Source organism: Vulpes vulpes, chromosome 4 (genome assembly GCF_048418805.1).
Source record: "Vulpes vulpes isolate BD-2025 chromosome 4, VulVul3, whole genome shotgun sequence".
NCBI lineage: Eukaryota > Metazoa > Chordata > Mammalia > Carnivora > Canidae > Vulpes > Vulpes vulpes.
The window spans coordinates 85483791-85507855 of record NC_132783.1 but is presented as its reverse complement, the minus strand read 5'-3'; the positions used below and the strand labels follow the sequence as shown (position 1 = coordinate 85507855).

General features: G+C 42.7%; 1 protein-coding gene and 1 long non-coding RNA gene across 2 annotated transcripts in view; one reads left to right on the top strand and one right to left on the bottom strand.

The window, feature by feature from the left end:
• Window positions 1-24065, bottom strand: part of LRMDA (leucine rich melanocyte differentiation associated) — a 1011591-nt gene that overhangs the window by 757075 nt on the left and 230451 nt on the right. The window lies entirely within an intron of this gene.
• Window positions 4770-5788, top strand: LOC140598456 (uncharacterized). The gene is made up of 3 exons (XR_012000884.1): window positions 4770-4918; window positions 5016-5147; window positions 5622-5788. It is a non-coding gene; the product is annotated as an uncharacterized lncRNA (long non-coding RNA).

Genomic DNA, 24065 nt, shown 5'->3' with positions numbered 1-24065 from the left:
GCGGCGGTGGAGACAGATCGACGGAGCTGACAGCGCGGCATTCATCCCGCGCGCCGGAGCAGACGCCCCGCTAGTGGCAGGAGACAGCACAATAAATCAAGGGCTCTCGAAGCTGTACCTACAGCTTATTACATCCAAGATGACAAATAAATAATAATCCCTGTCAGAGCGGCCCTTTGCTCAAGGATTGAGCCTGAAACCTTTGGCTCATCACTCCTCATCTTAAGTGAAAACACTAGAACTGGGGAATTGGAGGCCACGGTTTGCTAAGCTCATGAAACACAAAACAAGCGGGCCCCGGGAACTAGGACTCGGCGAGAAAGGTCAAGAAGGAAGGAAGGATAAACATTTAAATAATCCTGAGCGAGAGGGGGCAAAGCGGGGGAACGAACGTGGGTTAACAGGGCCTCATCATCAGGGGGTCAGAAAAAGCAAGCAAGCAAGACAGACCCTCCTGCCGCCCATTCCTCTCCCCAGCCCCTAAGGCCCCGCCGCCGCCCAGCAACTCCAGGCAAGGCCAAGAGGCGCCAGGAGCCAAACGTGGTGGCCGCACGGCCCCCCTCACCCCGCCTTTTGCCTGCCCACCTGGCTGAAGGCCCACCCTCCCCGTGTAGTAACTCCAGCTCCCTGGCAGCCTCGAAGGAGAGGCCACGGGGTTGGCCCCGGGAGGGAAGAGGCAGACGGAGTCACAGAGCCACTCCTGTTGCTCAGCTGGGCGCTGGGCCCCTCCTGTCCCGCGCGTCCCCCACCGGCTCCTCGACGCAGGGCTCACAGGCCCTGCCTCACGTGTGCTGGGCGTCCCTGGCCATTACGACCTTGAACTCCTCTCTTAACTTTGAGCATTCCCGTTTTCCTGTGGTTCCCAAGTGGTTAGGGGGAAGGTTTCTCCCAAAGCCCCCACCCGTCTTCCTGACCATCCCTTCCTCTGTCTGGAAGGGCTCTCCGCCTCCAGTTCCCAATCTGGCTTTCCAAGCAAGGCCATCTCTTCTCCCCATCTGACCCATCCCCATTCCCTGTCTTCAGGAGACACAGAGACAGCGGAATCTGATAAGGCCAAAAGGGTTTGGGCTCCAGCTCCCCCAGAGGGACCCCCCTACACGTCACACGCGTGTACACACACACACACACACACACACATCTGAACAACTCCTGAGTAGGCTGTCAGCTGCCATTCAGGCAACACACTAAAAATCCCCACCACCTCTGGGCATCAAAACAAAATGATGTTTTGTCATTTGAGAGAAGTGCATAAAGATGGCTCTGCCAAAGGGCAGAGGAAACGTTACAAAGACCTAAGTCCCAGTGGCTCAAATAAGTTTCTGATATTACAGAGGTGAAATGACCGCCATCTCATGCTCCTCTTGGAGTACAGCGGGATGCCACTGGTGCTTCACCTACCCACACACTTCTTTAAGACAAAGACTGTACATACAGCAGAGTGAACAAGCGCCGGCTTTGGTCAGCGGGGTGTGAGTTCAAATCCTGACTCCACACAAGTTGGAAGACTTCAGGCAGGGATCACTTAACCTTGCTGAGTTTCTAGTTTTTCATCTTGGGGGAAGGCGGGGGGGGGGGGGGGGACTAGTGCTACTAATTCCCAACCCACAGGATTGTTCTAAGATTCAAGGAGATCAACATGCTTGATAGTTCATAACATATTCTGGATGCCCAACAGATGCCAGTCCTTATTCCAGTTTGATTTTTCCTGATATTCCGTCATCTACCAAAGCAGAATTTTAATTCATTTTTTCAAGATTTTATTTATTTATTTGACAGAGAAAGAAGAGCACAAGCAGAGGGAGCAGCAAGCAGAGGGAGAGGGAGAAGCAGGCTCCCCCTCGGAGCAGGGAGCCTGCTGTGGAACTTGATCCCAAGACTCTGGGATCATGACCTGAGCTGAAGGCAGATGCTTAACCACCACCCAGGTGCCCCTAAAGCAGAATTTTAAATGAATAGTATCATCTACATGACTTTAGATCCTCCTGAGCCTTCAAAATACCAAAATTCGCTTTAGAAACATAAGCTTCTTATAAGCATCATTTCAGTCTAAAGCATATCCATTGCCAGAACTTGGGAGAAATGTATCTAAGGCTTTTAGAGGTTTTGAGCTAAAGTAGGTAAGTGATACAATAAAATGCAATCACCTCAACCCAATAATTCCATACCTGGGACCCTATTCCTAAGAAACCAGAATATGGAAAGTTCATGTGGACAAAAACATATTGACACTGTTATGGCAAACAACAACAACAACAACAACAACAACAAGGGAGCAAACTAATCAGCACATAGTAAGATTTAAAAATATGTTTAAAATTATTTTTTAAGTTATGGAATGCTTATTTGATGAAATAATATACAGACCTCAAAAGTGGTGATAATGAAGACCATGAAGCAACATGGCAAAATGCATATTATTTAGTGTAACAGAAAAAGGCTGAACATAAAATTGACACTTGGCTCTCATTTTAACTATGTAGAATTATGCCTTTGGAAAGAGACAAAGATTATACACACATAATAATAGTGCCAGTTTGGCAGAATTAGAGGGGTTTTTTTTTCTTTAATTTTTTCAAACTTTTCTATGATTATGTTTCACAATACTTTTTGAGTTTAAAAAACTATTTTAAAAATCCAATAGAAGTTAAATAAATTAAAATTGGAATCTGGGAGCAAAACCTAAAGCCACCAAAATTGTTTAGGCTCCTTACTTCTTCCTGTCATCTAAGACACCATGGTGGGGACCTCTTGTGAGCTGGTGGGCAAAAGATGGAACAAAATCTTTTTGAAATGTTACCCTCCTGAACCTACCCCTCATCTGCCTTTTTCCCAGTTATCCTCCCCCCTTCCCCGGGGAGAGACCTACCCTTCCAACCATACTTCGCCATCACCCAGGCACAAATCCAGCCTGGTTGATATAGTCACTCAGCCACTCCCTTTTATGAAAAAAAAAGTCAGTCTTCAAACTTTGAGGTTTGGGGTGCCTCCTGTAGCCCCTTATAAGATCTTTCTTGTTACCACCCATTTAATGTTCCAAAGAACTATTTCAAAAGTGAGCTGGAAATCAGACAAGGAGGTGAGATGGAAAAAAAAAAAAACAAAAAAAACAAGAAAAAGTTGTCCTCTAACTATCCCAAGCCCTGAGCCCCTTTCCTCAGCCAGCATACAATTTCTAATCCTTGGATTTCCCTCTTTTCTTATTTCGTGAACTAAGTGGGAGAGTCTCAAGTTGGAGATTAAGACCTTCACTCTCCATAAACATTCCAACTCAGACAACTGGCTGATACTTAGTAGACGGGTTTTGTTACCAGAAGACAGCTAGAAACCCTGTTCTTTGATGAAAACAAGGAAAAGATAAAGCAGCACTGGGGTCTTCTTCTGTGATAAGTCCTTGCATAGACACCTTAATTAACTCAGGCACATCAAACCCAGGAGATGATTGGACCTGTCCCAGCCCACAGCCGCTCTCCTTCTGTCCCCTAGGTAAAGACATTCTCTTCGGGATGCTTATCTATGCAGTTGTACAGAAACCCTTTACTTGTGGCAGTTTGAATTTCAGGTCCTAATTTAATCTCCATGTATTCTCCTTCCTCTCTTCCTCACTGCTCCGTTGAAGGCACACCTAGTCTAGCCAACCAGTTCAGTTTACCATTCCCTACCTTTAACCCAGGAAGGTAAAGGACCTGTCCGTGGTAGGAAGCTCCTGGTAGGTCTGGGACTGGTGCTCAGGCTGCTGGTCTTTCTACACTATCATGTTTGCTGCTTCTGAATACTGGATTCCATGGGGCAGAGAAGGTAACACTGTCCCAGTATCTTGTAGGAAAGTGTGAAAGGCAGTCCTATATGGCCCACGTAAGACCAAAACTCTCTCACTACCCCCTGAAAAAGAACGATCTCCTTAAATCGAGGCTCATTGGTCAACAAATGGTCACTGTGAACCTTTGTGGGGGAGTAGTAAAGGGGGTTACCACATGAAGCCAAATTCTTCTACTCATGCCACGGTCCAAGATTAATTTTTAAGACATGTAATTTGACATATGTTAGGGGTTCACTGGCTTAAAATGAGTTAACTTCATAAAAGACACAAGCAAGTAATAATGCAATCATTTAATACAATACCACTGTCTAAAGATTCTTTTTAAATATAAACACACAATTCTGCTAATACATATTACATACATTTGCAACAATACACAAAAGCTGAAAGGTGGTTATTGTTGAATTGAAAAAGTCCCAGAATCCCACTAAGAAAATAATGTGAGACAATAATGCATATTTCAGGTACACACTATAACTGACTTAAATTATTATGGATGTACTTCATACTTAATTACCTTTCTAAAATATGCCGGGGTATTTTGTCATAAACTCTGCAGAGTCTGCTGTACCTCTACTAAATACTGCTCTGAAATGCAAACCCTTCACTAATGTTTTTATTTGAATAACTTATTACCCAATATAGCAAGCATCAACACATTTTATAGAACCAGAACTTGGCTCTCTGAAATTCCTCCTACCCTAATGCCAGTCACTGTTGGGAGCATTTAGTTATAAATTGTCTTTCAATAAAAGTAAAAGCTCCCAAAACAACAAAATGAAAAGACACAGCAGCTTAAATCAAGGGAAGTCAATTTCCACATGCCGATCCTAAATATTTCATGGCCCTATTTTATTCTGACATTTGTAGATGACTAAAGTGTTACAAAGGAAATAAAATGCTGATTAAAGAGTTCACTGTCATAAAGGTTACTGAATTGTAAATGGCCCTTTCCATCTTCCTGTTAATAGGTACCCAGCTGTAAACATCATGAAGGATGTGACGGGAGGGCGGCTTCCCTCCTTTAGGAGCTGTATATACATTAATCACTGAATCACCAAGCCATGCTTAATTGCAAGCTGTATATCACACAAATCCATGGTAAGTAGAAGGAAACTCATTATTGCTGCTTCATAACTACTGGGTACTTCTCATTTTAACCTCCTCACACCTGGGACACTTTGTTGCTTTATAACAGAAATGCAGAAAAGGTATTACACCGCTAATTACAGCCCACACGGGCACCTCCACCTCAGCTGCCTGAAAGAAAAAAAAAAAAGGAACTATCTAGATCTGCAGCCATCCCGGCCCTCTGCCTCATTGCCACGAGGTGAGTTTTTATAGGTGGCTTCTCGCACCCCCCTCCCCTGGTTCCCTTCCTGGGGACAACATGTTGAAATCCATTACTCCTTGAGAGTTTACAGAACTGTTTAAGTGATAAAGAAAAAAAAAAAACCCTGCAGTATATTTTGCTTTGACAAAATTATTGATTTAAATCCCATACAATAGCACAATACTATTTAAAGGTCAACCCAAGAAAAATGAGTTTACACCCGAACAGAGCTGAGCTTATCTGTCATGAAAGTGTAATGATGTGTTTATTCCCTCACTAGGGTGTATATATTTTTCAGGAAGATATAACAGTCTACTTGCAGGTGAAATCTGCTCTTAAATGGGAATTTCAGGAGATATTTACATTTCAGATGGTGGAGCTGATATCTGAAGCCCTGAGACCCATTTCTGTACTTACTAGTCAGGTGAATATTTATTTTCATCGCCTAAAAATTATTCTTCTCACTCCCAGGTCAAAAACGAGATGTATACTTGAAAACTATAACCACAACTCATATGGGAATCTTTCAAGAAGGCTAAGGTTGCAAACAGAATGCAGAGGTTGCCATGATAACAGCCTCTCCTCGTGTTTTGATTTCTCTTTCACATTTCAAAAATATGGCAATGTTCTAAGTTCATTATTTCTAGAAATTTTTGTTACTAATAAATCTATTTTTTTCTTTTCAAATGGCCAACTGATGTATGATTAACCCCACGACTACCACCATCACCCTTCCCTGGTTGACCTCTAAAGGTACTCAGACCTGAACCTCATTGGGATGGAGTAAAGGGGATGAGGCCTGATACCTTACAACCAGGTCACAGACCTTAAAGCGAACCTGCCCCACCACCTCTCCTTTGAACTCCATTCAATATTTATTAGGAGCCAGGTACTGTGCTGGTAGTGAGGCTACAAAACACCATACCTTCTCTCTTGAAAAGTTTCATTCATTCATCTGGTAAATGGGCTGAGCACCAATCACATGCCTGGTACTCTGCAATGACTTCTCCAAGACTTCAGGGCCCACAGACACCGAATACACAAATACAAGTGAAATAAATATCCCAAAAGTGAACTTTCAGGATGTTGGGGCTGCATATAGCAAAGGAAGCCAAGCTAGAATCTTCTGCAGAAAACAGAGTTGCAGGGGACATATGGTTTGGCTGAAGGGTAGGAGGGGGAAGAAAATCTTGCCAACAGTAAGAGTTCTGAACCTAAGGGAAACCACTGGAAGGTATCCAGCCTGGGAGTGCCATGACCTAGGACAATATGGAAACCAGATCAGAGGTGAGCACACATTACTGTTGGAATTCCCCTCCAGAAGCCTAGTAAGACAGTGGGAACAGCAAAGAAACCATCCTACTTCCCCATCAGCATCAGTGCGCAAGAAGTACATTTCCAAGAACTGGCCTTTATTCTTGTGTTGTCAAGACTGAACTGACCAGGCTCATGATTCAGCTCGTAGAGCCTTCTCTCCTTTCCACAGGTGCAATCCGACAGGTCTGGGGATTATAACAGCTCTGAAATTCTTATTACCTGTCTTCAGCACCCACCAACTCACTGGCCATTTTCCTATCATTACTAGCTCTATCATCAAAACATGAGCTGGAAGAGAGACCACTTCCAAATCCAGGTAGTCTATTGCTAACGCTTGGAGCGAAAGTTGCTTTTGTGTCATTGTTCAGAAACAAGGGCAAAGCTATTGACCAAAACTAGGTCTGAAGGTTGTTGAAATTTAATTTATCTAGACATTCCATGCTCCCCACCATCAGGGGTCTTGGCATTTTGGTTGTCTAAAAATCAGTGTACAAATTTTACTTCTCTTCCAACACTCCTTATGGGGAAGAGGAGTTGGTATTCATGAATCTTCTATTGTTCTATTGTTAGCAGATCCTCAAAGCCTCTCACATTCAGGCAAAAGCCTAAAGCTATCTGCCCTGTTGGTGAACTTCAGGAAGACTGAGCACAGTCCCATAGCCCATCCCCACCCTAACTACCCCCAAATCCCTTTACCCCCATCCACCCCCAACCACCACCTTTTCCACCACCACCACCAGCCCCCACTACACTCAACACAATCACACCCAGAGCAGGAACTCTTGCCTTCTCAGAGGATCCTTGGCATTGCATTTCCACTCCTCCCCACCCCATCCCAATGGTGAGATAAGTCAACTGTGCATCTTCACCACCAAGTCTCAGTTCTACCCTCCATGAAATTTTAAAATATATGCTCTAACAAGCACACTTCTTCACAAGATCATGGCAAAGGGGGAAGATCACCTGCTTTGGAATCAGCACACTGGGGCCCACAGCTAAGCCACACCATCATTGATGTTTTTCTAATCCTACTGCTTAGGGATCCTCCATCTTTTCATTATCTATCTATCCATCCATCCATCCATCCATCAAATAGATATTAGATCCTTATCATGTTCCAAGACTTTTCACATTTATCTTATTTAATCATGACAATAATCCCTTAGAGTAACTGCTCCACAAACTTATCACACACCCCCAACATATGTTGATTTATTTATAAACTATACATACCACCTTACTTACCAATGTATTCATAAAACAAACATTAGATAGTCACTTAAGGGTAGGAAAGAAAATATAAAGATTTTAAATGCAATTTTATTCATTAATGATGTCAAATCCTCTTTGAGCTTACTGAAAAAGAAATAACTATACTTTATATAATGTATTAATTTTTTTATTACAGAGATTTTATATATTTATGCCTCATTATTTTTTAAAATATGGGTATAACACTTTGTAAAAAGCCAACTTAAAAGTTTAGTTCTATTTTCAGTTGAACACAATTTTAATAAATGAATCATAAATTTTAAAAGGTACTTAAGGGATCCCTGGGTGGCGCAGTGGTTTGGCGCCTGCCTTTGGCCCAGGGCACGATCCTGGAGACCCAGGGTCGAATCCCACGTTGGGCTCCCGGTGCATGGAGCCTGCTTCTCCCTCTGCCTGTGTCTCTGCCTCTCTCTCTCTCTGTGTGACTATCATAAATAAATAAAAAAAATTTAAAAAAAATAAAAATAAAAATAAAATAAAAGGTACTTAAGTATATGTATTGGTTTCTTGTGGCCACTGTAACAAATTACCACAAACTTGGTGGCATTAAAACACACACACACACGAGAGTTATTCTCTTAGAGTTCTAGTACCCAGAAGTGTCAGTGGACCAAAATCAAGGTGTCAGTGGGGCCGCACTCCCCTCAGAGGCTCTAGGAGAGAATCTGTTCTTTATCTCTTCAAGTCTCTGAAGTTTGATGTCATTCCTTAGCTTGTGGCCATACTGCTCCAATCTCTGCTTCTCTGGGCACAACTGCTTTTTCCTCTTATGTCTGTGTCACGTCTTCCCCTCTCTTGTAAAGACACCTGTGATTATATTTAGGGCTCTCCAAAATAACAAGATAATCTCCTCATCTCAAAATTCTTAATTACATTTGCAAAGACCCTTTTTCCATGGAAGGTTAATATTCACAGGTTTCAGGGATTAGGATATGATACTTTGGGGGGAAGGGGGGAACCATTATTCAGTACCGCAGTATATGTGAAAGAAACCAATCACTGCTTGAGTTCATTAAATCACAACTCTCTTTTTCAATCTCATTAACCAGTCATGCTCAGATTGTTGTTTAAATTCAGTGGGTAAATTTTCACAGTCCTTGATGTCAATTACCCAAAATGTGTGGTAATTTTATTTTTCACCAATGAATTCAAAACCCACTGAAATTCTCCTTCTTGGGAAAAATTTTAAATAGTTATAAAATTCATTTTCCAATTTTTTAAATGTACAGAGATGAGCATTTTTATAGATAACATACCAGCCACAGTTGGCAGCAAAGAGCTCATAGGAAGATGGAAGTCTTTCCAAAAATCTGTTTTCAAATGTCCTCTCCATAGCATTAGTTTCTTTCATTAAGCATTTCTCAACTGTACTTTTTGCCAAACATATCTGTTAGGATTTATATTTCTGCCAGACATTAGGAAAGAAAAATTCAAAAAGCTTGAATTTTCATAAGAGAAAAATGGAGAACTCCTATTTATAATAATAAAAAGAAAACACTTCCAAGTTCTTTCTCATGACATGGTCAGGGAATCTCTGCTGGAACCCAAGATTTTTGTACTCAATCCCCAACTTATAATCAAGCATTACAGAAGGGTTCTATTATTTGAGGACTTTTTAAATAAAATCAATCACATCACTGATATCCGGTAACCAGGGTCTAAATAAATTTGAAAAGTGCTAAAGACAAAAAAGAGGAGAAGACATCACTATGAAATGTAGCTCCAAGACAAATCCCAGGGCCTCTGTAATAGCCCCCCTATGTGTGTGGCAGGTGCTCTTGTGGGAGACACCTGCACCAAATGAGGGCTTCAGTTCAGTCTGAATATGAAATACTGACCCAGCTTATTTCTTTCTCATTTTTAGCTTATGAGAATTAGGAACAAAATCCTAACACTCTTCTAGCATGCCAGTAGTTCCATTCTGTAGGCACAAGCTCCTTTCTCTAAAAACTAGTCCCTGAGTTATGGATAAGTATTCTTATTATACTGATGGGGAAAGACACTGAGCAAGGCTGAGGGAGTTGCTTAAAAGAGCAGAGACAAGAGGAATCAGATCCAGGGTTTGTTTGATCCAATGTTCTGATTCTGTGTCTGGCTCATAGTCCACTGCTCCCTAATCCCTCCCTTCAAGAATGGAGCGGGAAAGGTGAGGAAGGCAGCCCAGCAAGGTGGTTCAAACCAAGTGGCTGGATTTGACTTGGCTCCACCATATCCCAGCTATGTGACCTTAGGTATATATTAGACTCTACACCTCAGTTTTCTCTTTTTCAAAATGGGGATAATAAGACTATCTGTTCCAGAGGGTGATTTTAAGGAGGAAATTAACTCCTATAAAGCACATAAGACAGCAACAAACACATAGTAAGCAAAAGCAATCCCTCATGGATGTTAGCCATGCAGTAATACCTATTTCATAAGGCTGTTCTAAAAGCAAGTGACACATATATTTAGACAGATATGTGTATACACATGCACAAAATATACAGAGAGAAGGTTAACAGGAGGTGCACACATGCACCTGATATATAACAGGTAACTAATGGGTTAGTTTTTCTTGGGCTTTTATTAATTTTTGAATGAAATATGAGGGTTACACATTTGTCATAAAGCTGATAACGATCCTCCATAGGCAAGAAGGCCTCTTTCTGATGTCGTGTAGGCACAATACCCGCTGCCTCATCTCCCACAGGTATTCGCCATTTAAGAATCCAAACCTGGCTGGGGCACCTGGGTGGCAGAGTGAGTTAAGCATCCAACTATTGATTTTGGCTCAGGTCCTGGTCACAGGGTCATGAGATTGAGCCCGGTATCCAGCTCCACACCCTGCATGGAGTCAGCTTGAAATTCTTTTTCCCTCTCTCCCTGCCCTTCCCTCCCACCCTGCTCCCTCTCGCTCTCAAATAAATAAATCTTTAAAAAAAATTAAGAATCCAAGGTCAAAATCTCAGGCTTTGGGTTATAATGCATGCTCTGCTGATAAGGCCTATGTCCATAATTTGGGGCAAAGAAAGGGAGTAGTACTTTCCAGGTTGGAAGGTCCAACCAGGGTCTATAGTGAAAATCATTTGAAAAGTATAACCTGTTATGTGTTAACAGTGGCTAGTATTAGAAGGTTTTCTGTTCCCATCGAAAAACCTTGAGTCTCTTCCCTACCTGGCCTCAAGGTCCAAAGCAAAAACTTGAACTAGTTTAAAATAAAAATAAACCAGTAGAAATGGCAACCAAAACTTTGTCTTCTGACTTTGCAGACTCAAAACAGAGAACAGACTGCTGTCCAGACCAAATCACAATTTCCCTCATACTCTCCAAGCAAGGGACACATATATAAGTCAATCAACATTTCATCCTGTGGAGTTCCTCTTGGTCTGACCTCCTCCCAGTGACTCTTCTGAACATCCTGTCATTGTCCCAACACTACCGTACATACCCTGTGTCCTATTTCTGGAATTTGATAAAAGCATTCAAATCCTAGTATTCAAAACAACAATCAAGGGAACTTGTAGCTTCATAACCAAACATCATTCACAAGAAAATGATATGATGACCAAGGGGTCTGGAAAGCGGAAGCCAAGAAGCTAAGTAGACCCAGGACACCTGGACAAGGTAAAAGCTGTCAGATGATGCAAAGACAGGACTTGTATACCAACACACACAGGTTTGGTAGCAATATGTAGAAGGAACTCGAGGTTCCCAAGATTTCAGGTAAGAGAGACAGAAGAAAGAAACTGCATTGAATTCAGGTCAAGAGACCTGAGTTTGCATCTCTATTTCGCTCCTCTCCAATGCCCTAACCTCGGGGAAATTATTTGCCCTCTCTGGACCTTTATGTCCTCCTCTGTAAAAGCGAGAGTGTTGGACCACTTTATTTTGTTAAGAGACTTTTAACTGAATTATTCTAGACCTCTTCAGTCATCATCAATCTGTGTACTGTTCAAGCCAATAACACTCTTCTTAGGTTCAGAGAAGTTTTTTTTTCTTTTAATTTAATAACTATCCATTGGGCATAACAAATCGATCTTGTTAGAGCTGCTTACCAAGTATGACTCGTCTACCCTCTTTGGATCCCAAGGTAAGAATGGAGTTCTGTGATTAGTTCTGCCAAGGAGCTGTGGTCCATTTCCTTGCCAATGCAAAATTCTTCAGAACTCTTTCCCTTTGGCACAGCGTCCAGCCGTGTTCAAGATGTCAACTGCTCTGCCATCTTAAGTCCCTGTGTGACTAAAATGATCAGAGCCCTTCTGCCAACATACCAAGTACACAAAGCATAGCAAGAAATACATCCTTATCATTTTACACCTTTGAGATTCTGGAGTTGCTACTGCAGCCAAACTTAGCCAGCCCTAACTGATATAAGAAGTAGCCTGGAATTAAAATTACTATTGTTGTTATTCCTCTATTATTCTTGTAACTATGGCCTATAATAAAATATGTTTTTATAACTGTTTGCATTTCTCAAGGTAAAGCAGGTACTATATACCTGAAGCTAATGACCCCCCTTTCCACGGTCTATGTCCATTACTCCAACTTCTCATGGGGTCTCCTGTAAAGAACAATGACCATCTCCAGTAAGAATAAAGGAGGTGAGAACACAGCAATCACACTTCAGTTGCATTTAGTATCAGGAAAAACTTCCTTCTTGAAGGGGAGAAAAAAAATCAAGCCACAGAAGAGTATGACACAATTATCTTTCTAAAAAATGGCTTGTTGTAGGTAATGTGCTCTTACAGGCTAGGGCAGATAGATTTTGCCCACAGAAAGCAAGTGAAAAGGAGCCACCTTCCATGGGGCTCTGAATGTGAATTACAAAAGACTTCAGGTCAATTAACAACTACTGAAGAGAGGGCTACAGCTATAAAGGATGAGTTTATGAGGCCTTATTGGAGGTGAAAGGGGAAAAGAAAGAACAAAGACTTGCAAGCATAAAGACTAAATTAAAAAAAAAAACCTCTGGGGCAGCAGAAATGTAGGAACATATAAATGCATATGAGATTCAAGAAGCAAAAAGCTAGATGGTTAAAAAAAATCTTTCAAAAAGCACAATAAGAGAAACAAGGGATAAAATAAAAGCAATTCTTATTTTAATCAATTGATAATCTGCTACCTGAGGCTTTGGAGAAATAGTGTGAAGAACTCGGATAGATAAAATACTTTTTAAAACTATGATTTTTTTTTTCTTTAACCCAGAGTCAAACTCCTATAGGTATTTCTGGCTTTAAAGTAAGCAAGACACACCTCCTGTCTGGTTGGTTAATTACAGAGCTGTTGTTTGACAGAGACACCGTCAGTGTGACCTCGACTCAGCTACTCGGCAACCACCCCTCAGCGGACCAGATACATGGGCCTGACTTACAACAGGCAAATGGTGGGTGAGCTCACACCCGGGATGCAGATGCTGTGGTTCTCACTGACAGAGGATGTGCCTATGAATTAGCAGTCAGACAGTGACTGTCATTGGTAATAACTTCTTATTATGTCAAGGAATTTACATGCAGATCAATGTGAGCAGTGTGCACTTGCTTATCCCCACCATAAATCACTATCGATTGGCACACCAATTCCTCGCCATAATTAGGAGCTATAGACAGGGCTGCAATATTATCTTAAAATACTGTGTCACCACCCTCCGTATAACAGCTGGCATCCACAGTACTCCCACACCGCAGTTCTTACGATCGGCGACGCTGCTTCCGTTGTTACTTGGGGTGGGAAGTGGGGGAGATAAGTGAATAAAACGTCCCTGTATGCAATGTCTATTTGAGAGATTCCCTGTACCCTATTAGAGATTAAAAAAAATGGGAATTCCTCCCTATACATATTGAATTCCTGTGTGCAAATGCGAAAGTTGGCAACATGCTGCTCTTAATCTGATTTATGCACCAATTTATTTTATACATTAGGCACACTGTATGCAGGCTGACTGATGCATAAAAATTTCATGCAAAAAAGGACTCACTCCCGTACAACTGCCTTTCAGTTATTATTACCTCTTGTGGTTTCCATCCTACGGTGGGTAGGACAAATGACTCCATATACCAAATGCATTCGGCCCACTATACAAACATTTTGATCTGTTTCTATTTCCCCTCAGCTCCAGCTCCAGAGAGCTAAAAACGCTGTATCTTAACTTTCTGAAATCCTTTAATGCTACAAAACACCCACTTATGCAGAGAACTTCTCTCCATGTTCACTCTTTAACTGTGGATTATAAACACACAAACATATACAACAGAGGCAAACAGAGACAAACACATACCCACGACACACCTGGGTATTTCTGGTTAATTTTTTTTTTTTGGTTAAACACTTTCTTCTCTACATATCATAACCACCGTGCGTTGTGCATTACTTTTATAATTAGCTTCCCAGGAATACGTTCCTCAGAGTATTAGGAACAGCAGAAATGTGAACGAACGAAAAAAAGCTTTTGGGGTAGGGTTTTAGTTAAGGAAAAACCAGCTAGAAAAAGCATCTTTCTGTATTTTCCTTTTATTAGAAGTCTCCTTTCATCCAAGAAATATGGGGCCTGAAATAAATTGTACCATCCTGCTTTTTTTTATTCAAATCCTTGCCAGAGCTAGGCAGTATGCTAATGAAAACAGGTTGATAAATGACTCCCTGATATTTTCCAGACATTTTTCTCTCAGAAGTGCTCTAAACTGATGTAGCTCAAAGAGAATAAGGCGCATTAAGTCATTATATCAATTTTTGTTACCCAGATACTTCAGTCCCAGTTAAGCGCTGACAGCCAATATAAAACAAGGCAAGGGCATCATACGACTCCATCGATCAAATCTTGTCGTAGATAGATTGCCTATTACACAAATAGAACTAGCGGATTCAGTTTGTAGTTTTATGCTCTCCAATTAAAGGATAACAGGGTACTTTCCCATAAATCTGCTAATTGCAACTGAATTAATTTAACAAATTTCTCCAAGCACACAGGAAAAAGCGATTGGTTAAGCTAATGTAAACTAGCACAGGTTGTCACAAAGAGGCTCCCATAACATCCTTTTGCTATACCTTGATTGGGCAAGGTGTCACAAGTATTTAGCTACATTGTGGTTCTCTGGCAACAGACAGCTGACAAGCATAAAACATTGCACAAATAGGAGATAATTTATTTGTGGTACTTTTTTCTCTCTCCCTCACGCCACACTCTCCCCCACCCGCAGGAGGAAATAACTCCCTCTTTGCATCTAATTAATGTTTCTCTCCAAGTGAAGCTGTTTTTCTAAATCAGAATTACACCAGCCAAAGCACTATATTATGGAAAGGGGTCCCTCCGCGCCACTCAGCCAACAGTAGGAGTGATGGGCAAAAACCAGAACAGCTGCCTATTGCATTTCAAAGGAGGAAATAGCTCGGTGTTCCTCAACAGAGCAGGGGAAACCCAACACAGGGCACCCACTCTCACAAGTTCAAATACACAGGTACCCGTGGCGGCCCAGGTGCCAGAAGCAGAGCAGATGAGCCCAAGCCACAAAATAATGCATCTCTGTTGAATTCCTCAATTGCTGCGCTCAGCATTATGGAGACGAAGTTGTCATGACTGCACAGGCTCAGTGGCATTCCAGGGATGCTCGGCTGCCTCTTTCACCTCTTCCCTGCTGCTCCTCGTCAGGGATTCAGGCATCCTCGCAACAACCACAATGGCTTCGGAGAGCTAAAGCTAGGGTGCTCACAGGTGAACAAGGGGTGACGAACAGAAAGTGTATTTTCCAGATGTGGTGAAATAGGTCAGATTTTAACTATCCAGCCCCACTGTACCCATATTTTTAGACTGGATATTTTCAACGTGATCTTTCAAAATACCACGGCCCTATCCACACTTGGCAGGCACCACCTCCTGCCCAAAGGGGATAGATTTCAGTTCTAGAAGGGGTGATGGAGCCCAGGGATGAGCAAGGAGAAGCCACGGAGGAGAGGGAAGGTCAAGGCAACAATAACCAGGATGATGGACCTTGTCAGTTCAAATTCGAGTCAGGCATCTCCAGCACCACTCCCTTCTCTTGTGATCAGAGCTTCACGCTTCCTTGCTACAAAAGCCAATTCCTTGTTATAGGGAGGGAAAAAAAAAGTCTCAGAGTAGACCCTCTTTTCCAAAGCACAATTCTCATACCCTGTTTATCCATTTAGGCTTCTGGGCTGATAGATTGAAGCTCTGCAACAACACCTCAATGGGACGGTAAGCTGCTTGAAAACAAAAACCACATGCATTTTGAACGGTGAGCCCAGAGCAGCGGAACAATGCATGCTGCCTCTGGGTGGACAACATACACAACTTTAAACTGGCTGAGTCCTCTGGCCAAGAGGTAACAGGGTTCTGCAAGGGAAAGAGGGTGTGGGTTAAGTCCAGGCAGGAAAGTACAGGGTGTTGGCTCCTACACGCTATTAGTTTGCCACTTGGTACCTAACCAGAAAAGTCCAACACATACATACCCAAAGAGATACTCTGAGTAATAGGTATTTATGTAAAGATACCGGATCAAAGTAATGACTCCTGGGTTACAGCCCCAACTTAGCCATTAACTAGTTGTAGGATACTGGCATCGCCTTTAAGCATCTCTTCCTTGCCCATAAAAGGGTAGATCTCAGCATTAGATCTGATGAAGGCCAGGAAATCCAGCCACAGTTTTTCAAAAAGCAGCTGCACGTGGAATCGAATTCCTGAGTGCTTCTCACATTTGTTAACAGATTGTAACATATCAGAGTACGCTGCACATAAGTGGGGGTAAGTATTGTTTTTGTGACAGTTCTCATTCAGTTGTATAAACATACATGTGTGTGCAGACTGTAATGGGAAATACATTCTCCAAGGTCAGTCACAGCCAAAACAATTATTTTATTTTTTTAAAGATTTTATTTATTTATTCATGAGAGACACACACACACACACAGAGGCGGGGGAGCAGAGACACAGGCAGAGGGAGAAGCAGGCTCTGTGCAGGGAGTCCAATGTGGGACTCAATCCCGGGTCTCCAGGATCATGCCCTGCACCAAAGGCAGGTGCCAAACCGCTAAGCCACCCAGGCTGCCCCCCCAAAATTATTTTAAATTCAAAGCCACTGAACCAGTTCAACCCAAGGACTGAACGTGAAGATTCTGTGGCTCTACTATCACACGGCCGCACGCAGAGCCAGCTGGCTGCAGGGTAGGAGAACTGGTGGGCAGGAGCCTTCCCTCCCCATCAGTCACTTGGGATGAAAACGAGCCAGGGAAACCCTTCATCTTGGGAAAGTCACCTGTGTGCCAAGGACGAAGGGAACCCTTTCACCAAGGGCCCCAGCAAAGCCAGGCTCCCAGTTGGCCCGGATTAGCACACCAGTCCAGAATGAGGGGCCATGGGTCCGCCACCTACACGCTCCCCCACAGAACCCGAACACCAGGCACCCCAGAAACATGCACAACTCCTACCAGAGGGAGAGCTCTCACCTCTTCTGGCAGCAAAGGTTGGCTCCCCAATCAGTTGTGGGACAAATACTTCATAGAACACTTTATGATTCACATGTATGCAGACACAGAAGCACGGCTTGTTCCCCACCACGGACCTGAGAGGGGATGCCCTGGAGAAGCACGTCCACCTAGAAGAAATCAGCTAGCCACCTCCTGAGGCTCCACGTAAGATGAAGTAGTGTCTGAGTAATTCCCCAAACCCTTCACTTCCCCAGCTATGCAGAGCCTACTGCTCAACTATTATTCTTACTGTTATGACTTATGATCTGATGTGCTGGTTGGAAAGAAATCTAAAAGAAGAAGTGATTTCATAATACAAACATGTTAGGTTGAGTCAAAGCTTCTGGAGGGAAAATATGCCTTTAGCTAAAATATTTGCTATTATTATTGAATACCTCCAAATGAAGATGGCTTAAGGCTTCTGCTGTTTGGTTTATAGAAGATGTGGAAGATAGGATACTATGAAAATAGACAACAGGGGAACCATTAACAAAGTAAATAAAAGGTCTAGGAACTAACCAGGTAACCAGCCAACAAATATTTATTGAACACCTGATGTGTGCCAGGCACTAAACATTAGAATGCAGAGTGAACAGAGCACATAGAGTCCCTCCTCTCCGGAGCTTGAAGCCTGGTTGGGGAGAGAGCTGCTGTTTAAGGAAGTTTTACAGATAAACAAGCACCATGAAAGAAAAACAAAAATAGTAAGGGGCTCTTACTTAGCCGGGGGGTTTCGGGACTGCCTCCCTGAACAAGTGTCACATTCAAGCTGAGATGGCAAAGAGCAAGAGGACGGCACCAGGTACCCTCCAGGACTCAGCACACCCCCACCCTCCTCTGCCTTTGCACTCACATACACCCAAGGGCTGCAATCACACCAGCCCGCTCAATCGTGCTGGACTTCCCTCCTCCCTGAGCCCTTCTCTTTCACACCCCCTGCCCATCATTCCTTCGGCAGAGAATGTTCTTGTGCAGCATTCCTGCTTGGCAGCCTGCTCAGGTTCCAGTGCCAGCTCTATGCCTTCCTACCTATGGGACCTTACATTTTTTCATTTTGCCACACCTCAAAGTCCCCATCTGTAAAACAGAGATGACCATGGGCCCTGCACCTCCCATGTCTGCTGTAAGGACTAAATGAGATGATACAAGTAAAGCAGAAAGGACCTGGCACATAGTAAGCAGCCAGTAAAGGGTAAACATTATTGTTTGGTTAATGTGATTGCTGTTGCTCATTATCTTGTTTTTCTGTATTCCACTCTCTCATATCAGGGTCAGGTCAAACTGCCCTTCCACTGAAAAGCCATCCAGACTTCCTCCAGCCAATATACCCCCTTATCAATAACACTGTACATCCCTCAATCATAGCCTTTATCACATGATGCTGAAATTATTTACATATGTCTTTGCTCCCTGGATCAAAGCCAGAAGCCACGTCTTATTTATCTTGCTCTCCCAGTGTGTGTGGAAATCCACAGGCTCTCAACGAACATACTAGAAGATAGATGGATGAATGAATGGATACCGGGGGCCAGATGGATGGGGGCAGGCCAGAAAACTCAGGTGAGCCTTCACCGTGGCCATCTCTTTCTCTAAGGAGGTATCCCTCCAAGCGCTTGAACAAATGGGTTGAAATCCTCCTAGCCAGATAGTGACCTCTGGCCTGAAATGCTACTGTCCATGTTTACCATCATCTGAAAAGCACGTGGGGGAGTAAACCTGTCCTTCAGAGGCCAAGAGAACCTCGAAACTTTCAAATCCTCTAGGAAAAGAAATGTCTTTTCTCAAAACACTTCTAAATATAGTGAGGCACATTTTAAGCCTCTAGCTAAAAAGCCTGAAAGCATCTTTCTATTTATTGGTATCGTTATGTGTATAGTAACATTCCCAGAAGCAGGGCATGACTGCACTAGCTTTATGTCTGGCAAAATCAGTGTCTGTATTATCTGAACTCAAAAAGACTATAAAATTAAATTTAAGTGACTCACTTAACTACCAGAAGGAGAAAAGATCCAATTTTAAAACTGAAAACAGCAAAAGAATTAATTGCCGCTGTTTGGTGGGAGTTTATTATGTAAATAAGTAGAGGGCATGTCAACAAATACAGATGCCCAACCACATTTGCACAGTAATGAGGACGAACTTGAGATAGAGTGGGAAATGTGTTCTCTTTGGTGGGATCAGAGATAACATCTCCTCTGACTCTCCAGGCCACTTTCAGCATCCTCACAGAGCTGGGAAGCCGGAGGCCACCTGGTTCAAAGCCTGATATGCCATGAATCCTTTTCACGGCAGGGCATGGTGAGCATTCACCCCCAAATCAGTTCTCTTTATCACATTCTTCCCTTTGCATCTCAACATGGCAGGTTCTAAAGTCTTTGGAAAATGTTTTAGCTCTCATTAAAGGAAGAACGTAAACGTCTCAACAGAGTTGAAAGCGAAATTGGGCCAGACTGAAGAAGAACTGATAGCAGGTTTTAATAGAGCCTTCGATAACCTTCTGCCTTCTGATGCTACCTTGTAGGCATCAGAGTTAAGTCGTCTACAGCAAACCCCAAGCTATGGCTTTTCTCATATTTGTAAGTCTTAGCAATGTGGGCTAAGAACTTTCTACAATTAGTCCTTTCCTCCAGTAAAATCTAAAATTACAGGCGGGGCCTCCTGCAAAATGGGCCCAGAGGTAAAATTCATTTTAATGACAGTTACTGGGAAAAGGAGGAGGACAGAGGTGAAAGAGAACTCCTCCTATCAAATGCCTGGAATTCTAGGTCTGAGAGAGATCCTTTGACCTATCTCAGCCTAAAGTTTCTACTAATTTTAAAAGATTCTCAAGGAAATTCCATAGTCCCTCATGTGAATCTATTTTCACATTTCTCTCACTGGCTGGTAATTTTCAGAGTGGGGTAGAGACACTGATAATCCCTCACACTACTGTCTAGTTAATATTTTTAAGATTTGAGAGAAAGAGAGAGAGAGAGTGTGTGTGTGTGTGTGTGTGGGTGGGTGGATGGGTGGGTGGCAGGGGCAGAGGGAGAGGCGGAGAAAGAATCCTCAAGCAGACTCTCCACTGAGCGTGGAGCCTGACGTGGGGCTCGATTCCAGGACCCAGAGATCATGACCTAAGCCGAAATTTAGAGTTGGCTGCTTCACCAACTCTGCCACCCAGGTGCCTCTGTCTGGTTAATATTTAATGTGAAGACTCAACAAGTATTTTTGACCAAAGCAGAATGGGAATGGCAAGACTTCTCACCCTTGGCCACAGGCAATACCGAACTAATCTCTAAAGATCTTTCAAGGATCCCCTTAAAAAGATGTGCATGTCAACCTCAGTTAAGAATCAGATCCATAAATACCTATTAAACAGGGTGAGGGACACATCCCAGAATTGCAATGAACTCCTGGCTTGCTATGGACCTGGTCAGAGGCAGCTCCATGAGGGGAGGAAATGAGTCACAATCACCTTGGAATCCTCACACTCACCATTGTGTCTGGTACATACTATGTATGTGATCAATCTTGCAAAAATGAAGGAAGACCTTATTTAGGTGTCTGCCCAGCCAAGGATGCCCAGAGCAGATGTCCTCCGCATGCACCAGTCCACCGCGCTGATAAACTCCAGAAAGACGCAAGGCCCACCTTAGCCAGTTTACACACATGGTAAGAGAGAGGAAATGAACACCACCTAGAAACCTCGTCTGACACCAAAAACAGAGTGCGCGACATTTTATTCTCCATTAATTTGGATATACAGTATTTCTCTCTGATTACTAGAGCATGCGATGTTCTTATAAGGTTATGAACTGGTTTTGCATCGTTCTGTTGCTGGAATTTAATACTGTACTAAGTGTGATATATCTCGGCCATGATGAATCCTGCCTGGTTCTGCAGCGAGTTTCTATAAAAACCAGTTTGAAATACAGGACTCTTAAAGTCCTTGCCAAATCTGCAAGATGTGATACTCACACGGCTCCCATCCAGGCAAGCATGTCTAACTTGCACTTGAGACCATCTACCTGTTTCCCTTTGTGCTCCTCGAGCAGCTAGCTATTTATCCTATCACTGACGCTGAGAAAATGTGGTGAGTGCCGCCCTGGCCTGGTTTACAACAGCATTATTAATACTGCTCAACAACAAAGTAAAATTACAGATAAAATCTGAATAGGCCCATTATTGGTTTTAGAGGGAGTTAAATAAGCTATATAATTTCTTTGGGCCTTGCAGAAAGCTCAGCCTAGCAACGACAGGAGAAGAAATGCACACAGCGGCCAACTAGCCACTGGAGCTCAGCTATGTGTAAATCCCCTCCTCGAACATCGTGAATTAAAGCAGATGAAAGTTTTAAAATGTCAGGCGAGTCCCTGGGGATGGATATGCTTTATGTTTTTTATACAGTGAACATTAATTTCAAATGGAAAGGGAAAGCAGTCCTCTATCTCCAGCCATTTGCTCCACTTTTTCTTACGTTCCATGTGTCCACTTTTAACAGACCAGTCTCCGGGGAATTGATGCTGCGCTGAGTCAAACAGTCAGGCTCAAGGTAAAAGCAAAGTCCTTGTGAGAGAGAAAATAAAAATTCACCACCCACTTCCCAGAAGCAGCCCTAATATGGAACATCTGACTTGGAGTTTGACAGCAGACGTCCAAAGCCTACCTCTTCTCTTTCTCAGGTGTCTGATCTTTGCAAAACCTGGCTTCCCTGACCATTACCTTCCTTCTTCACAGGGTTTCAGGTAAACTGAATAGCACTTGCATATATGCTATGTAATATATAGTATCTATATGTGCACACTTCTATGTGTGTGTATTTGTGCTTCTCTCTCTCTCCACTCTCCACCCTCCACCCCGTTGTTGCTTTAACTCCTAACAGCTTTTCCTTCTATTTAACTTCCGTCATGCATTCCCAGTTTTATTTAACTGTTCTCCAAAGGAAACAAGGCTGTCATTCATTATTCATTCGTACAATATATACTGAGAGTCTATTGCATGCTAAGCCCCTTGGGATCCAACAGAAAACAAAACGTCCTCTAGGACTTCACAACCTACAGAACTGGTCTCTCTTTAAGTTGAATCCAAAGTGAAATTTAGAAGCTTTATTTCCCAGTTGAGGTCAAGAAATCAGTTTGACACTGTGATGATGATGACAAAAAACTGGTCTAAGATTTACAAGGCCCGAAACCCATGATAATTTGGGTTATTGTCCAGCAAACTGCCATGCCCTTCCTTTCCCACTGTGGCCACAGTTGGCCTCTCTGTCCCAATGATACTGGCCTAGACAGGAGACTTGCTCAAGCCAATGAGATTCAGCAATGTGATTGATGTAAGCAGAGACTCTGGGTGTGTTCACAGCACACAGCAATTTGGCTTGGCTCATGCATTCCACTGATGTACCATGAGAAGAGCATGCTTCAGGAAGCCTCTACTCTGTTAGCCTAGGCCCCAGAACACACACTCATGGAGCAGACCTGAATCCAGCCCTGAGCCCAGGATCAAGGTGGCTACCCCACTGCCTAGAGCAGAGCGACCCAGTCTAGATCACCCAAACCACAGTCAACCTGCACAGTGTGAACAGAAAGAAAGATGAATGGGGCAGTTTCTTATGTAGCAATATTGTGGAAATAGCTGACCAATGTAAGGTCTAAGGAGGATCCCAACCAGAAAACAATTGCCTCATCAAAAGCAATTTGGCACAACTTAACTACTGAAGCATTAAAATGAGATTATGGTACAAAACATGCTTTTCATGGTCAAATCAATCATTCTGTCTCAACTCCTCTGTGCTTGGTTTCAGCTCTCTCTGTGTTGAAGGAAATTAACACAAAATAAGTTGATCTTGATGAGTAGGATTCAAATCAATAATGTTAATTGGGCTCCTGAGCATAAGATAAAATGACTTCAAATCAACAAAAGGTTAATATAACTTTCCCTTCATGCTGCACTACCTATGATAAATCTATAGTGGTCTGAAATTTCCAATATCATTAACAACACATTTAACATGCTAAAAAGACGGGAACACTCTCCTTACATAATATTTTCTCTGTGCCCACCAGCAGGTTAACTCACTATTACAAAGCATATCCAATTATGTAATTAAGTTATACTTGAATAAGGGAGGGATGTACTCAATGGTGAGGATTTCTTTTAAACTTTAATTTCATTACTGTCTTCATGTTCTACCTACTTCCCCCTCCCAATGGCAGTTTATAGAATTACTGGATATTTTCTTTTACAGCCTATTTCATACTAGATGATGTTAGCTAGCAAAGAAAAAAAATCATTCAGCATTCTTATTGTGCACATGCAACATGCAGGGATCCAACAGAAAACATAACGTCCTCTAGGACTTCACAACCTGCTGGTCTTCCCTAAGCTGAATCCAAAGTGAAATTTAGAAGCTTTATTTCCCAGTTGAGGTCAAGAAATCAGTTCGACACGGTGATGATGACGACAAAAAAAAAAAATGGTCTAAGAGTTACAAGGGAGGTGGGAGGGAGGTGGGAGATGAGCTAGCACAGACAGAAAGAGATTTGAAAAAAAACAACAGTATTGCAAGGTCCTTGTCCTCAAGGGACTTTCAGTCTGTTAGGACTTACAGATGACTAGACACGCAATCAAATACAGAACATAAATGGGTCAGAGTCACTGGACAATTGTTGGCAATTTCTCTCTCATCCATCCCTCAATTCTTTTCCTAACATTTTCCTAAATGTCCCGAAATTCTTTTGGGTGCAATGGACTCCATTCTCCTGTCCCAGGATAGAGCCCAATCGGCATGATCCTACCAGCAGAATCCCATCTCCCCAGTCTGCCACAGTAACTGGTTTCAGGATAGGACCAATTCCGAGCTTAATCCACGCAGTCTGCTGTAACAAATGA